At 48.9% G+C, this 17,945-nt stretch overlaps 1 non-coding gene across 1 annotated transcript; it reads left to right on the top strand.

The window, feature by feature from the left end:
• Nucleotides 1-13,724: 13,724 nt before the first annotated feature.
• TRNAE-UUC lies at nt 13,725-13,796 on the top strand. Its single transcript has one exon. It is a non-coding gene; the product is annotated as a tRNA-Glu (tRNA).
• The last annotated feature ends 4,149 nt before the right edge of the window (nt 13,797-17,945 follow it).

The following is a 17,945-nucleotide window of genomic DNA, read 5'->3' as shown; positions in this document are numbered from 1 at the left end:
ATTTATTATTTTTTTCCTTTGTTTCTCTTGCTGTAGATGATGTATCAGTGAAAATTCTGCTATGTGTGATGTCTGAGGTTTTGCTGCCTACACTTTCTTCTAGGATTTTTATGGTTTCACAACTTACATTTAAATCTTTTACCCATTTTGAGTTTATTCTTGTGTATGGTGTAAGTTGGTGGTCTAGTTACATTATTTACCACAATAAAAATGTTAAAATTAAAAAGAAAGAAAAACTGCCCTGGCTGGTTTGGCTCAGTGGTTAGAGCGTGGGCCTGAGGACTGAAGAGTAGCTGGTTCAATTCCAGTCAAGGGCATGTAAGGTGGTTGCAATTGGTCCAGGCCCTGGTCAGGGTCCTGTGGGAGGCAACTAGTTGATGTGTCTTTCTAACATCAGTGATCCTCTCTCCTCTCTCCTCTCCCCTCTCCCCTCTCCCCTCTCCCCCTCTCCCCCTCTCCCCCTCTCCCCCCACCCCCTCTCCCCCCTCTCCCCCCTCTCCCCTTTCCTCTCTCCTCCTCCCCCTTCCCACTCTATCTGAAGATAAATGGAAAAATATCCTCAGGTGAGCATTAAAAAAAAAGAACTAGCCCTCTCCAGTTCGGCTCAGTGGTCAGAGCGTTGCCCAGAGAACGGAAGAGTAGTACTTTCAATTCCTGGTAAGGGCACTCACCTCGGATTCCGTGTGATCCCCTGCCCTTCTCGGGGTCTTGTGGGAGGCAACCGACCAGTGTGTCTCAGCTGGATGTTTCTCTCTCTCACGTAGATCTCTTCTCTCCCTCCCTTCCACCATATCAAAAAAATCAATGAAAAATATCCTCTGGTGATGATAACCAAAAAGATAAAACAAATAAAGAAAGAAATAAAACACAGCACTGCCAACTTAGGTCTTCAACCCCCAACGGACAAACTAAGACCCAATCACCAGCGACAGCGCTGTCACGTCCCAGTGTCCCACGCCTCCCATTTACTCATAAAGGGGCGATCGGGTAGTGACGCCACGTCGTGTGCAGACCCCGTGGGCCAGGACTCGGTGGACGCTGCCCCTGCCTTTTACCCCCGAGCCCCAGGGTGGCACGGCCTGGTTGCTGGCCCCTTGGTGGCCTGCCTGGGGCCTCCGACACCCAGCGGCACCGAAGGGCCCCAGCCTCGGTCACCTGCTCTCGCTGCCCTGTGGTGTGGACCGCGCCACTCAGCGGACCAGTGTCCGACCCGACTCCAGAGCAGGAAGCGACAGAGCAGGACACGGGAACAAGGGAGCAGGGCGGCAGCAGGAGCGCCGCCCAAGGGGCGTCCTTCCCCGGATTCAAACGGGTCCCGAGGGGTCAAGAGGGGGGAAGCACCCCTTTGTGAAGAGAAAAACGGCCCCTATTCTAAGTAACAGGGGGCCCCACGGAGATCTGGACCCGGCGGCTGGATTGCGTCCTGTGTGCTCACGCGGAGCCGCCCTTCGCGCCCCAGAGGCGAGCGCGGCGCCCGAGCGTCCGCAGGCCCGCGGGGCCCGGGCGTCCCGCCCTGCTCGGCAGGACTGAGGGCCCGTCGGCCTGCGTGGGCGGCCAGCGGCTCGTTCCTCCCTGCCTCTCGCCCTTGATCCTCTATCATCCCCCCTGCACCTCAGGAAATGAGGTGGAATTCACGCTCGCCTTAGGGCCAGAAGAGCCCCTCAAGCCTCCGTCATAAACCACCTGTTCTGCCTCAGTTTACCAGAGTTTCCTGCCCTGAGGCGAAATTTCTGCAAATAGTCTGTTTTCCTTTTCATTGCCTTCACACGCTCGCCCTTGCCCAGAGAGGGCAGGTGGTTGTCAGGACAGGCCTTGGCACTTCCTGGGTCCCTTGGCCACACCGCACCCATTAGACTCCAAAGCCACCACACCCTCCCACATGCAAGTGTAAAGGTGTGTCAGCAGTGGAGTGGGACTGGGGGCAGGAGACTTCCTTTCTCCTTGTCACACACTTCTGGGTTTTTTGTTGTTGTTGTAGTAAGTTTTTCTTACAACAAATGTACATTTGTATGACTTGCAACACAATTTAATCAACCATTTTCACGTGTACATAAAACACTCACCTGCCGTGACTGAAAATCAACCTCATAACATGGAGGTCACAAGGCAGGGCTCTGACATGTTTACCATCACAGACTGTTTTCCCAGAGCTTGGCCAAGACAATTCCATTCCAGGTTCTCACTACATCATAACCTGGAGATTGCATGGTTTAAAAAAAATGAACATATAATCAGGTACTCAAGAGCACTCATTGCTGGGCCAGAGGGTATGTGTACCCAAGTTTTCTTATTGCATATATAATACTTATATACACAAAATCCTACCACACTAAATATTTACATGTGTAATAGATATAAATCCATATACCTCAAAATCATAATCTGCTTTTCATTGCCCCTTTACTTCTTTATTTCATCCCAAAGCCATTTCTTTCCTTACCCAATACACAGAACAGAAAGATAAGCATTGATAGAGAAAAGCTGCTGGTGAAAAACAGCCTGAACGGCTCCCACGTTGCTGGAAGAGGTATTTTGCTCCTCCAGGCTGGATGGAGGTGAGTCAAGGAGGAAGGAGGCACAGAGGCCTCTCTGTTATGGAGAGGAAGATGTTCTCAAAGTCTGAGGAGACGAAACTTCCTCCTGGAAAACCAAGAGCGCTAACAAACAACAGAAAGCACCCCTCCCGGAGAACCTCCAGGTCAGTCGAGGTCTGTGGCTTCCAGAACAGAAATGGACTCCGGCCCATTAAAGAAGAGAACTGTCGAAAGGGCATTGAGGGATCACAGAATGGCCAGGACACCTGGAGAACCGGCCCTGACAGGGTTGAGGAGAGAAGCCCATGAGGTGAGAACTGCGATGTGTGGGGAGACTGTCCCTCCTGGAGCAGCCTGTTGGGTCTGGGAGCCCAAGGTGAGAGGTGGGGATGCCGCAGTGGTGGGAGCTGTGGGGATGGGGCAGGTGAACAGAACTACCCAGGGAATGTAACTCCTCCTCCACCTCTCCCCTCTCCCTCTTCCTCCCATTCCTTCTATTGCTCCCCACCCCTTCTCTCCCACCTCCTCTCCACCTTCCTTGTTCTCTTTCTCTTCATCCTCTTTCCCCACTGGGTCACCTCTGCATTTTTCCCATTCTCCTCTTCATGGTACTACAGAATACAAAAAGATTATGTAAGATTTTTCATCAGAAACAGTGCAATTAAGATGATGGAACAGCAGCTTTATAGTTTTGATGGTGGGGAAGTAAAAGTGGAATTCAATGCCCCCTCCCAGAAGTCTTTCATAAATGAAGGTGAACCCTGGTCGGTTTGCCTCGGGGGTTAGAGTGTAGTCTGCAGACCAAAGGGCCTAAGGTTAGATTCCTTGTCAATAGCAGGTGCCTGGGTTGCAGGTTTGATCCCCAGAGTCATGCCTGGGATTGCTGAACCCAACAGTCTGATCAAGCGCAGGAGGCAGCCAATTGATGTGTCTCTCTCAGACATCGATGTTTCTCTCTCTCTCCTTTCCTCCCTCCCTTTCACTCTATCTAAAAACCAATGGAAAAATATCCTGGGGTGAGGATTAACAACAAATAAATAAATATTAATGATGACATTTATAGATGTGTAAATGCTGAAAGACTTCATCACCAGCAGACACACACTACAAGCAATGTGAAAGGAGTCCTCCATGAAAGACACTGATACCAGACGGAAATCTGGGTGTTCCGGGGGTGGGGAACCTTTTTCTGCCAAGGGTCATTTGGATATTTATAACATCATTTGTGGGCCATAAAAAATTATCAACTTATAAATTAGCCTGCTATATTTGTTCAGGCTAATTTGATGAGGTGTGTGATGTTAGCTGGTACTGATTTCACAGGCTTTATACAGCTCGCAGGCCAGATATTCCCCACCCTTGGATGAAGGATGACAGAAATGGTCCCTGCACAGGAAAATATATAAGATGTAAGATGTATATGATATAAGATATCTTTCTTATTATTTACATATCTTTTCAAATGTGGGACAGATGAAATAACAGTAATAACAGTGGATTGTGGGGTTTATGGCATATGTCTAGTGCAATGCGTGACAACCACAGCATAAGGGCAGGCAGGGGGGAAATGGGAAGAGGTACACTACCACTTAAAGGCAGACTGTGGTAAGTTCCAGATGTGTACTATAGAGCCTAAAGCAGTCGCCGAATAACAAAGGAAAGGGTGATATGTAATAAATCAACAAAAGGAGAGAAAATGGAATCCTACAGAAAGCATGTAAACATCGTGTTAGCGCAATTGCTCTTCCAGGACTCTACCCAATAGAAATACTTGAACAAGTGACCATATATATATATACACACACAAGAATGATGCATAATATTAATCCCACAGGGACAAACAATGTAATTTGAAAAGTATATGGAAAGTGTTAAAAAAAAATACTGGTACAAACAATGACTTCTGGATTTCCCTTGACCTGTTTTCCACCCTTGATCTTAAGACCTTGGCCAAGGTCCTCCTGCTGTGTAGACGTAGAAAACAAGAGGGTAGTAGTGGAGGAGGCCTCTTCCCAGTAATGGTTGAGAGAAAATGTGCAAAGAAAGAGCCGCAAAGGTTTGGCTTTAAGAATAAGGGGAGTGTTCCTGCGTGGGCTCGGACCACCAACCTCCCAAGGAACAGCTGAGGGCACTAACCAATCGCACCTCAGGAACCGACGGGGATCACACTTTCAAGGCAGCAAAGAGCAAGTGCTTAGTCACCTCTAGGTAGAGCCATTCCTCAGCTGCTGCACAGAGGGCAATGCTGACTTAAAAACCTCGGAAAACCGGAGTGATGGAATTCACGCGTGTTGGTCGCGTTTGAAACCCGTGCATTGGGCGCTTCTGAAGGCAGTGGGGCAGCCGCACGGTCTCCCTGGCCTTGCCGAGCTCCCGCCGCAGATGCCAGCGCCCCGGAGACGCCCGGGACCGTGACTCCCCGGGCCCAGGGGAAGCTGAACGGCCCTGAGCTCCAGTGATGACACTTCCCGTTTGCTCCGTCCGCACCCGACCGTCTGCGCCGCTGGTGCTCCCGGGGCTCCACTCCGCAGCGGTCGGGGCGCCGGGAACCGGGAAGAGTGGGTGGGGTGGGGTGGGGTCAAAAGGGGCCAATGTAAAGAGGCGGGAAAGTTCGAGAAAGACGTGGACCAGGACAAGGGTCCTTACCAGGAGGGCAGAGGCTCCGCCATATTTGGGGAGTTGATAATTGCTGGGGGTTTCTGTTTTATCATCAGAATTGGGAGAAAGGGAAGGAAAAACGGAGCGAGCAGGAACGAGAAGTTGTTCAAGAACAAAGCGCAGTAAATGGAATGGTTTATGCCAAAGCCCAGGGCAAGAAGGGAGGCTGGCACCTGGGTGTTGGTGCACCGTGATTGTATAGTGGTTAGTACTCTGCGTTGTGGCCGCAGCAACCTCGGTTCGAATCCGAGTCACGGCAAGATCCCTGGTGTTAGAGCTTAACTTGCACATGTGTTCAAACCCGCGCAGGCCGCGGCCCTTTCTTATGTGGGGGCACAGACCAGCGCTTTCCTCTGCCGCCACCATTTCAGGGAAAGGGAAGGAAACCCTATACTGCACTAACCCGGCCACCCTCTGTGCTCAGACTCTCAGCACAAACCCAAGGAAATGCGTTCTCTTCAGTGCAGCCCCAAATACCAGAGTCCTTCATACCCAACTGCCCAGCAAGGACTCTCATGTGCTGTCATTGCTGGAAAATGTTGCTTCTGTCTTATTCAAATTCTAAAGGAGCTTAAAGACCAGATTAAGAAAAAAAATTTTGCATCAGATAAGTGACACCTCCTGGGTAAACCTGTTTAGCTGCTTAAACCTTGGCTCTTGGGAAACTCTGCTCTTGGGACTTTGGCAGTCCTTGGCCATTGGTCTCCTTATATTCACCGTATCCACCTCTCTAGTATGCTCTCAAGATTTTTATTTTATTTATTTATTTTAAAAAATCTTTATTGTTGAATGTAAAATGTATTACAGATGTTCCACATTTTCCCCCATTGACCCCCTCTTCCCCACTCCCGCCCCCCTCCCGCTTTTTCCCAGACTATTGTCTGTGTCCATTGGTTATGCATATAAGTTCTTTGGTTTATTTCTTCCCACCCCCCCCAAAGCCTTTCCCTTTGAGGTTTGTCAGTCTAGCAATGAATTTGTACTTCTTAATCCCTTCACCTTTTTCACCCATTCCCCCAACACCCCTCCCAACTGGCAACCAACAAAATGTTCTCTGTATCTATGAAAATGTTCTGTTCTACCTGTTCATTTTGTTTGTAGATTCCATTGTTGATAGATATGTATTCATTGCCATTTTGTTTGTTCATATATTTTATCTTTTTCTTCAAAAAGACCCTTCATCATTTCATATAATAACGGTTTGGTGGTGATGAACTTTTTTAACTTTTTCTTGTCTGGGAAACTCTTTATCTGTCCATCGATTCTAAATGACAGCTTTGCAGGATAAAGTAATCTTGGTTGTAGGTTTTGCTTTTCACCACTCTGAATATTTCTTGCCACTTCCTTCTGGCCTGCAAAGTTTCTTTTGAGAAATCAGCTGACAGCCTTATGGGAACTCCCTTGTAGGTAACTAGCTGGCTTTCTCTTGCTGCTTTTAAGATTCTCTTTGTCTTGAACCTTTTGCATTTTGATGATGATGTGTCTTGGTGGGGCCTCTTGGGGTTCATCTTGTTTGGGACTCTCTGTGCTTCCTGGACTTGTATGTCTGTTTCCTTCACCAAGTTAGGAAAGTTTTCTGCCATTATTGTTTCAAACAGGTTTTCGATTTCTTGTTCTCTCTCTTCTCCTTCTGGCACCCCCAAGATGCGAATGTTGGCATGCCTGAAGTTGTCCCAGAGGCTCCTTACACTATCCTCATTTTTTTGGATTCTTTTTTCTTTTTGCTATTCTGATTGGGCATTTTTTGCTTCCTTATATTCCAATTCGATGGTTTGCTCCTTGGATTTACGTACTCTATTATTGAAGCTGTGTAAATTATTCTTTATTTCAGTTAATGCCTCCTTCGATTCTAACTGTGCATCCATGATTTCTGACTGGTCCTTTTTTATGCTCTTGAGGCCCTCACTAAGTTCACTGAGGTTCTCACTAAGTTCATTGAGCATCCTTATAAGCAGTATTTTGAACTCAGCATCTGTTAGGTTGCTTATCTCCATTTCGCTTAGTTCTTTTCTTGGGGTTTTGTTCTGTTCTTTCATTTGGGACCTGTTTCTTTGTCTCCTCATTTTGGCTGCCTCCCTGTGTTTGTTTCCGTGTATTACTTAACGAGAGGTATGGGGCTATCTGAGACCAGATGCTTCTCGTTTGAAAGAATTTAGGAAAAACCTGAAGCAGGATCCAAGACAGGCCAATCCTATGGTTAAGCAAGTGGCAACAGCTTGGGTGGGCCTGAAAGCTGGGTGGGCCTGAAAGCTGGGTGGGCCTGAAAGCTGGGTGGGCCTGAAAGCTGGGTGGGGCAGGGCGGGGCCTCAGGGAGTCACTAGAGTGGGGCTACCAGTGTGAGCCAGGTTGCTGGAGTCCCAGATATGGCGGGTGTCTGCCACCCCAGGGAAGGACTCACCAAAGGAACAAAGGCCTCTGACAGCACGTTTGTCCCGGAGAAAGCCCCCTCTCCAGCCCTCGCTCCAGTGCCAAACAGCTCAGTTCTTCCCTGTATGTCTCTGGTGCCCCTCGAGCTGCCTCCCCTCCAAGCTTAGAGGGAGAGAGTCCGATAAGTCCGTGCGCGGGCCCTTTAAGGAGCTGCCTGGGGCTCCAGCCACCTCAGCCTCCCTGAGCCTCAGTTCCCGCTGGTTTTTCCAGCCAGAAGTGATGGGGACTTCTCTTCCTGGCACTGGAACCCTGAGCGGGGCACCTGGTGTGGGACGGGGACCCTCAGTCCTCAGGAAGGACCTTCCCAGCCGAGGTATCCTAAGTGTGGGACCAGCCCTTTGCGGCGCCGCCCCTCCGCCCATCCTACCAGTCTGGATGTGGCTGCTGCTTTAATTCCGTAGTTGTGGGACTTCCATTCAGCTTGATTTCAGGCGGTTTTGAATGATGGTTGTTCTGTAGTTTAGATGTAACTTTGATGTGGTTGTGGGAGGACGCGATACCGCGTTTACCTACGCCACCATCTTGACCGGAAGTCTGCTCTCAAGATTTTTAAATGCCTGTGAGCAGCCACTCACATGCCAAATGGTATACGTTAGGATCAGACAACTGGAAGAATTCAACAACAGTAGACACTTAAATGATGATGATAGTGACCACATGACCCTGTGTCCTGATGACTCAACTAGTGGAAACAGCAAATATGTGATTCTTTGGCCTGACTACGTCAATGGTGGTAATGGAGAGTAAGGAGAGTAATGCTATACTGGTTTGTGATACTGCTGAGAGCATCACCAACAGGGGTAAATTGTTAAAATCACACACAAATGGACAGATAAGAGGGGTTGGTGTGTGTGTGTGTGAAAAGGGTTAAGAAGTACAAATTGCCAGTTATAAAAATAGTCACAAGGACGTAAAGTACAGCATAGGAAATACAGTCAATAACACTGCAATAACTATGTATGGTGTCAGATGGGTACTAGACTTATTGGGGTGATCACTGTACAAGTTATACAAATGTCTAATCACTGTGTTGTACACCTGAAACTAATATAATATTGTGTCAACTGTAATTGAAAAATAAATTTAAAAAATAAAAATAAATTAAAAATATTTTATCCTCACCAGAGGACATTTTTTCCATTTTTTGTTCAGGTAGAGTGGGAGGGAGAGAGAGGAAGAGAGAGAGAGAGAGAAACATCGATGTGAAAGGAACACATCGAGTGGCTGCCACCCGCACAACCGACCAGGGCCGGGGACAAACTGCAACCGAGGTACGTGCCCTTAGCGGGAATCGAACCCGGGTCTCTCGGGACCGCAGGCCGACGCTCTAACCGCTGAGCCAAACCGGCCAGGGCAAATTAAAAATATTTTAAACCAAACACAAATGGAGATCAGATTTGAAAATTCCCTGAGCAGACAAAGCAGTTTAATCAGACAAGCAAAAGTTAATTTAATTTATTTTGCAAAACAAGTGAAACTTAACTTGGGCACTTCTGGTTAGTGCCTCAGAAAATCATAAACAAAAAAAAACCATGTTTAAACAATTCTCTTTCACTAGGAAAACTCTGTTATAACTAATCACTGTAATGAATAAACAGTCACTGCCCCCTCACTACATAAGCTGGTTTATAACAATTTACCTCTGAGCCTCATTCCGTATTCAGTTTGAGTGTTTCTGATTTCCCGAACTGTCTTGTGGTGCACAGTACACCCTTATTGATTACTATTTCAGTGATCCAGTAGTTTTACTTCTTCTCTTTTGGAACTTTTGATGGTGCCTCAACATGTACATCTGCTAGATCAGGCCAGCAGGAGAACTCCACTTCATACTTTGTTGTCATGTGTGCCTGGGTGTAGTGACTACTCTGTTAATAATGTAGACTCACCCAAATCATCATCATTGTCCTCTGCTTTGTTTGTTAGCAATCACTGTCCTGACTCCTTTCATATTTGCCTTTTCTAGAAATTCATGCAGTTAGAATCACAGTGCAAATACACTCTTCTGCATACTTCTTTCTCTGCATTACATCTCTGATTTTATTCATTGTTGAGTAAAGCATATGCCATTGCTCTTTCATTGCTGAGTAGTATTCCATAGCTGGAATATAACATGGTTTGTTTACCATTCATCTGATAATGAGCATTTAGGCTGTTTCCAGTTTTGATTATTCTGAATAATATACCAAATACTGAACTTTTAAAAAATTGTTTTTCTTTATTGATTTGAGAGAGAGAGAGAGAGAGAGAGAGAGAGAGAGAGAGAAATCGATGAGAGAGTACATTGATCAGCTGCCTCTGGCACACCCCCCCACTGGGGATTGGCCCACAACTGGGGCAAGTGTCCTGACTAGGAATGGAACCCATGACCTCCTGGTGCATGGGTCAATGCTCAACCACTGAGCCACACCAGCTGGACTAAACTTTTTTTTCACAAGTGATTTTGTGGACATATGTTTTTTTTTCTCTTGGAGAAAACCTAGGTGAAGAATGTCTGGTACCCAAGAGTGTTATATGCATAAGTTCATAAAAATCACTAAGATTTTTCCAAAGTAATTGTACCATTTTATATTCACACCAACAATGTGTGAGAGTTGTGGTTGTTCAACATCTTTGCCATGATTCGGTGTTTCCTCTCCTTAAATTTTAGCTGTGCTATTGGGAGTAGTGGTATCTCCATGTGGGTTTATTTGTTTGTTTGTTTGTTAATCCTCACTGAGGATATTTTTTCTATTGATTTTTACAGAGAGTGAAAGTGAGGGTGGGGGAGGGAGAAACAACAATGAGAGAGACATTGACTGGTTGCCTCCCCAACGAGTCCCAACAGGGGCTGGGGGTGGAATGTGCAACCCAGGTACATGCTCTTGACCAGGAATTGAACTCAAGACCCCCTGGTGCTCAGGCCAATGTTTTAACACTGAGCAACCCGACCAGGGCTCCATGTGCTTTTTTCTGGTACGTTCCCCTAGCGGGAACCGAACTCGGGACACTCTGGTCCACAGGCCTACGCTCCAACTGCTGAGCCAAACAGGCCAGGGCTCAATGTGGTTTTGATACTCATTTCTCTGACAGCTAAAAATACTGAACATTCTACTATATATATTTTTTGGCTATGTGTACAGTATCTTCTTTTTTGAAGTATCTTTTCATGTCTTTGTACCCATCTAAAAACCTTGGGTTGTTCGATATTTTTTTTATCAGGTTAGAGGAGCTCATTATACATTATAATTAAAGGGTCTGTAGTCAGATATGTTTTGTAAATATTTTATCTCTGTGGCTTGCTTTTTAACTTTTTTAGTGGTGTCTCTGGATGAGGTGGTATGGTTAATGTTGATGAAGTCTAACTTATCATGTCTGTCTTTTGTACATATTTTTCCTGGGCCTTGTTTAAAAATCTTTGCCTAATACCAAGTCACAGAGCATCTTCAAAATGCTTTATACCTTTACCTTTTATGTTTTGGTCTATGATATACTTCAAATGAACTTTTGTGTCCAGTGTGAAGTAGAAATAAAGCTCCCCCCCCCCCCCCGTATTCTAATAGTGAACATATTTTCTCTCCCCACTGAACTGCTTTCATTGAAAACTAATTCACCATTTGAGCTGTGGGTCAGCTTCAAGTTTTTCAACTCAGTCCCCTTATCAATTTGTGTATCATGATGTCATTTGCACACTGCCTGGTCCGTAAGGGCTCATGGTACCTGTTAAAGTCAGAAAGTGCAAGTCCCATGGTTCTCTTCTCTTTCACTCAGCACAATATGTTTTGAAGCATATAATAACTCATGTCACCGTCATATAGCTCATGATATGCCTGCTTTTTAACCATTTCCTACATGTTTGCCTCACTGTGGCCAAAGATCTTCCATTGTAGCTTCTGGGGAGAATAAATCTCTGGCTGTCTGCTGGACAGCTGAATATTCAAAATGATACAAAGTCTAGATTTTCCAATGGATCTGGTGATGGGTAGAGTTAGCTCACTCTTCTGGTCTTTGATCTCAGAAAAAGTTTTCTTTAATTATTTCTGACTGTGACATGTACAAAGCTTTGTGCTATTTACAATTTCCTCTTTTTCTAACGAGACAGAGTCCCATGCTAGGCTTCCAGTTTGCTGAACTGATCACTGAGTGCAATCTTGCAAATGGGAGGTTGAGGGAGAGGATATTTTTCCTGCCTCTGAAAGATGAGGAAGAGGGCAGATAAGAGGAAGAACAGGCTGTAACCAGAACGGATTTCAGGGGTCTGGCACTGGATGTCAGCGACTGGAGAAAGAGGAAACACTGATGAGCGTTTCCAGGGAAAAGAAACTTCGGTAGAAACATGTTTGTATAATGTGCCAGTCTCGACAATAATTCCTTTTTTTAAAAAATGTAGTGGTTTTTGTAAATGCTTCACACCAGATTGATCTTTCTTCCTATAAGAGCAGTTGGGAAAATAAAAAGTATTCAGTGGCATCCTTGGAATCCACGAGGATCTTGGCCAGGGAAGTTCAAGTACTATCCACTGGGAAGACTAGGGATCGCCTATTCACTGGTAGCCAGGTCATCATTTTCTGCTTTGTCTGTTTGGGCAAACTGGAGATCCGGACTCCACTCACCGTCACCAGCCACTGTCGGATGCGGGTCCACAGGAGGTCGATTTCGTGGTCTTGAAACCTCACAAGATGTTCTCTTCTCTTCTGCCTACCTAATAAGAAGATTCAGCGCCTTTTTCTCCTGTCAGGACGCTTCGGGGTCCCTCGAGGACAGGACTGAAGTGGGCAGCTGGTTTCCTTTAGGTGTCACTGCCGGCCTGGGGGGCTCCAGAGCTCAAGCTGAGCCAGGGCGTAACAATCCGGGCGGGTGGGACCGGGAGGGTGGGGGCAGCTGGGAAGGCAGCGCGAGGGAGGGGGCGGAGGTCGGGTGCCGGGATTAGGACATCACTATCAAACCCCATTCTGCCCGGTGCACTGCGCACCCGCTCCTCTGGGATGCCTGGGGAAGCCGAAGAAAGTGGCCCCTAAGACGTCTTAGCAGGCTCGACGCAAACACGTGTGAAGTCCTAGAAGGAGCGAGAGGAACCTCAACGAGTGGACCCAGCCCTCTGCCGGGCCGGCCCTCGTGGACAGGCTCAAAAGAGGTTGATCTGGAGATGAAAGTCTCAAATCCCACGCCCAACTGATCCGGGTGCCGAGAGCTGAATCGTCCCCCGCGCCCTGATCAGGAAAGTCGTCTGCGCAAGTTGCGAGACCAGAAACAACAGGGACTGTGCACCCGGCCGGTTCTCAATCGGGGGCGATTTGGTCACCTCCCCACGCCCACACCCGGCCCTCGCTGTGACTCCAGGCCTTGTCTGTAGATATTTCTGATGGTCGCGACTGGGGGGCGGGAGGCCGGAGGGAGGCCGGAGAGCCCCCCCCCACCCCGCCGGGGCATCTAGTCCGCAGAGGCCAGGGGTGTAACTCCACACCCTGCAACCCACGGGCGGGGCCCTCCCCACAGAACTGATCAGATCCCAAGCAAGCACTCCGCCGAGCAGGAGCATCCCCCGTGCAGACCCAGGTCCGCACACCTGACGGACGAGAGAACACGAATTCTTGCCTCATCGGACGTGGGAAAACTCCGGCGAGGAGAGAACAAGTGTTTTTTGGCCAGAGCGTCCGAAAGGATGGCATTTCCATCCACTACGGCGGGGGAAATGCGGGTGCGGCAGGTTGCGGGGCAGGGCTTGTCTCGGATCCCGCACCCCGTAGAGTCCCTTCTGAGGTTGGGGATCCCGGGGTCTCACCCTGGGTGTCTCCCCTCTCTTCCTCCGGTTCCCTTGGTCAACAGCCGGGGCGGCGACCTCTCCACTCGGGGCCGCCTGGCAAAGGCGCATCTCTGCGGCCGTTCGGAGGGCGGCGGGGGCACAACTCCCTCCGGGACGTGTGGTCGTGGCGGCTGCGCGGGCGCTCGGCGGCTGTCTGCGGGCTCCTTCGGTGGAGACGGCGGGGCGAGAACTCGGCCTTACGAAAGCATTCCTGGGGGGACAGGGGACGTGCCCCTCTCCACCTCCCGCCCTCCGCGAAGCCCCTCAGAACACGGGAGAAGCGTCACTCTCTTCTGGGTCACAGAGGGAGACCTGAAGCAATAGAGTCCCTGGTGGTCTAGTGGCTAGGATTCGGCGCTTTCACCGCCGCGGCCCGGGTTCGATTCCCGGTCAGGGAAACGTGCTTTTGCGACAGCTGACGTCTGTCCACCACAAGTGTGGTGTCGTGTGCTCCCGGCCCCGAGTGAGTCTTCAGTCCCGCAGAAGGGACACGCGCGGGCGCCTGTCCGGGCGCAGCAGTCTTGCTTTTCTCCACGGCGGCCGCCCTCCCGCACAAGCGGCTGCTGAGGGCTCCTCGGCGTCGCGCTCAGGTCTGCACGGCCGCGCGACGTCACATCCCGGTGGGCTGCACGCGAGCCCCTCGTCACCGAGAGGAGGTGTGCGGGTGGGTGCGCGCCCCGGAAACGCGCCGGGCGGCGGGGCCTCCCTGGGTCGGTCTGCACAGAGAATGTTCACTCGGCCTTCGGATGGGGTGTCTGAGGGGCGGTCTCCCGTGTGCGTTTGCGGGATGGGGATGGTGACTCCGAGTGCACGGAGAAGGGAGCCGAAGGCTGCACAGTGCTGACCCCCGCGATTTCCCCGTGTGGGAAACTGGACCACGCAGTCTCTGCCAGTGTGTGTGTGGGTGGGGAGCCCTTCGCGCTCTCCCCTGAACCCCCGGGTTCGTGAGCACCATGTCTGTTCCGTGGTACCGCCCTGCGCCCCTCCCGCCCCACGCCGTGCGGGTTCGCGCCACCTCGCGCCACGCCTCCTTTCTGTCCAGAAGGTGCCAAGCTCGCCTCTCCCAGAACGCGGGGCCCCGCGGGGACTCCGCCAGCACCACAAAGGCCGCGCGGTGCGTGGCGCTGGAACGCGTGGCAGACGTCGCCCCATGGCCTAGTGCTCCGCAGACCTCCGGCCAGGGCCGAAGGAGGCGCCCCTTCCAGGGCCACGAGGCTCGAGCCCTGCCTCCCCTGGAGACTCCCGGCGCCGGGCTCCCTTTCCAGCGCGTCCTTTCCCTGCCCGGGACAGCCAGCCACTTCTCTCCACCGGCTGCCCCGTCCCTCCTCCTCTTCCAGCGCAGCCGTGCTCTTGGGGACAGAACCCCCCCCCACCCCCCCGCCATCGGATACGGCCCGGCCGCCTCTCCGTTGCTCGAGAAGGGAGTTGGATCAAACTTTTGTAAGGGCGGGAGGAGAGAGCCTTCGGCAGCAGGAGGGCAGCCCGTTCCCCTGCTGCCTCTCTTAGCTCAGCCCACCGAGGGGCCGCGCCCGAATCGTCGCTCCTCCTTCAGGGGCCGGGGTCGCGCGCGGCTCACGGAGCTGGCCGAGTTGCCGTCTGTCCTGTAGCTCGGGGAACAGCAGGCCTATCCTGGAGTCCGCTCTTACCCAGAGAGACATCGGGCACACGCTCCCCCACAAGCCCGGACTCTGCGCGCTGGACCGCTGAGGGGCGACACTGCCGTTGGCCCATTCTCCCCTCGAGGGTCCTTCGAGAGAGAAGTGATCTAGGATGATGCGCTCATCTAGACCTACCCGTCTGAGACAGAGGGAAAGAGGGACGCCGGTGGTCGCAGAGATTTGAGGAGCAAGAGCGCCCTACCTCCTTCCTGCGTCTTACCTGGCTGCAGTTGTCTTCTCCTCCTCCTCTCCCTCTCCCTCCTTCCGCTCCCCACCCCCCACCCCTTCCTCGTTTTCTGTCCTGAGGTTCCTTGAGTCCATCTTCCTTTTGTGTCAAGGAACCTCTCACCGTCCACCACAGATTACACAGTTCCTTGGGTTGTTCTGAGCTTCAAATAAGGAAATGTATGTAAGAGTGCCACAAATGCTCAATAATTGTGCTCTTAGTATTTTTTATCGGTAATGAATTATCAGGATTGTCTAACTCTTTTTTTAACAATTGCATTTTCATTGTGTGAATATATTGATATACATTTAAATTATAGCATTTTTACTGCAAAGAAAATTTTATTTTGTCCGGCAGGTGTGGCTCAGGGTTGAGCGTGGACCCATGCACTAAGAGGTCCCGGGTTGGATTCCCCGTCAGGGCACATGCCCAGGTTGTGTGCCCATCCCCAGTGGAGGGCATGCAGGAGGCGGCCAATCGATGTTCTCTCCCATCCATATTTCTCTCTCTCTCCCTCTCACTTCCTCTCTCTCTAAAAAAAATCAATGAAGGAAAAAAACGTTTTAGAAAATTTTATTTTATATGTCATTAACCATACATTTTTTGTCATTAGTTATTACATAAATGCTGCCAAGTGGTGTGACCATTTTATGTTCACTATTCACTTCTGTATTTACAGAGTCGTCATAATTTATGTAAGTACATTTATCTGTGAGGGTTTAACATTGAGATGCAAACCAGCATCCACAATATCTAATGTTTTACAGATAGCAATGTAAAAGAAATGTATTTTAAATCACCTTTTCATTTGAGTCACCTTGTGTAAAAACTAGGTTAATAATTTAGATGTTCTGAGTCTCTAAAGGAGATATTCCAGACAGTAAGATGGTCAGGAACAACTTCCATGTTCACATCCTGCTGTGATTTCTGTACCATTTTGTCTTCCAGCTGCTTCCTTTGCATGCAAAAGGGGCCCAGATGAGATCAATGTTTTGTCTGACTTCCCTGACATCTTGAACTTTCTGTAGTGCTTTATTTTTCTTCAACCTGCTCATTATAAATTTAGCTTGGTATTTCTGTTTGATCTCTTAGACTATCTTCATTGCACCAGTAGTTTTATTCCACAGATCTCACTGGTATTTGACATATTCATTTCTGCCTTTTAAAAATTCAAATGAATTAGCCACTGTAAGCTATTTTTAAAAAGAATATTTTTATTGATTTTTAGAGAGAGAGGAAGGGAGAGGGAGAGAGAAACATTGATGTGACAGCAGAACATTGGTTGCTTTCCAAACACCTTCCACTAAGGGCCCACAACCCAAGCATGTACCCTGACTGTGAATCGAACCAGTAAGCTTTCTTTTAAAAAAAAAAAATTTTTTTTTTTAATCCTCTCTCGAGTACATTTTTTGATATATTTTGTTCAGCTAGAGTGGGAGGGAGAGAGAGAGAGAGAGAAACATTGACATAAAAGAGACACATTGAGTGGTTGCCACCCACACGACCCAACCAGGGCCGGGGACAAACTGCAACTGAGGTACGTGCCCTTAGCGGGAACCAAACCCAGGTCTCTCCAGACAGCAGGCCAATGTTCCAGCCACTGAGCCAAACCAGCCAGGGCAAACCAATAAGCTTTCAATGCACAGATGATGCCCAACCAACTACGCCAGTGTAAACTCTTTACTAGCTGGTTTACTGAATGCTTTAGTCCACCTGACCTTGTGATGATTGCCCTTTTAAAAGTTTTTATGACTCTTGGATTTACCGAATCTGAACACCTTGCAATTGTTTAGGAGAAACATCATGCAGTGGCCCAGGTATGGAACAGAAATAACAATTCTCCACATGAATGTTGAACCTTCATGGAGACCTACCACCCAAATGCCAAGCTTGAAAGGAAGTCAAATCATTGTCGAATAATGAATTGGTACTGCTATTTTATTTTCCTGTAAAAACAGTGCTACAGAGAATATTCTCATACATATACTCTTGGCAATTCTGTAGGCTAGAGCCTGTTCTTTTATGCACCCTGGAGCCAACCTACCAATGTTAAATACCTTAACGAAATGTTGCCAGCAATCAAACCCTTGAGGGCAACATTCCCTAGCTTGTAACCATCTCAGTTCAAGGATTCTGGCAGTTGGCACAATATCCTGGATTGCCTGGAACTGAGGTATTTTCTCTGCTCTCTTCTGTTTTCTTCTGTTCTTAGGTCATAACTTCCCAATAGAATGGTTGGTAACAACAATGTAAGTACATCACCATTGCTTGGGAATATCCATTGTTCACATGCTGGCCTATCCAATATTCACTGTGCTTGTAGCCAGGGAAAGACAGATCTGCCACGTGCCCCACTCTGGCCCTCTTCTGGCCGTGCCTTCTTTCTTTGGGCAAGGATTATGTAGAGCCAAGAGGATAGTCCCACATGGAGCCCACATTCTTCCTCCCCCATAGGTCTGTCTGATATACAAGGAATCCCAGAATGCCTTACCCAGGTGTCTTTTAGCTCACATGCAGAGTTTGTGGATCTTTCTTCCTTGCATTGTCAAATTCTGTTACTTTCCGTGTGTGTGTGTGTTTACTCAATCTTATGGCTTGTGAGCAGTGTGGTGTCAAGAGGCTGCTAGCAGTTGGTATAACCAACTGGTACTGAAGATATTCAG

This window comes from Molossus molossus, unplaced genomic scaffold (genome assembly GCF_014108415.1).
Source record: "Molossus molossus isolate mMolMol1 unplaced genomic scaffold, mMolMol1.p scaffold_m16_p_20, whole genome shotgun sequence".
Classification (NCBI taxonomy): Eukaryota; Metazoa; Chordata; class Mammalia; order Chiroptera; family Molossidae; genus Molossus; species Molossus molossus.
Note: the sequence above shows the minus strand (reverse complement) of the source record. Positions and strands in the feature narration are given on the sequence as shown.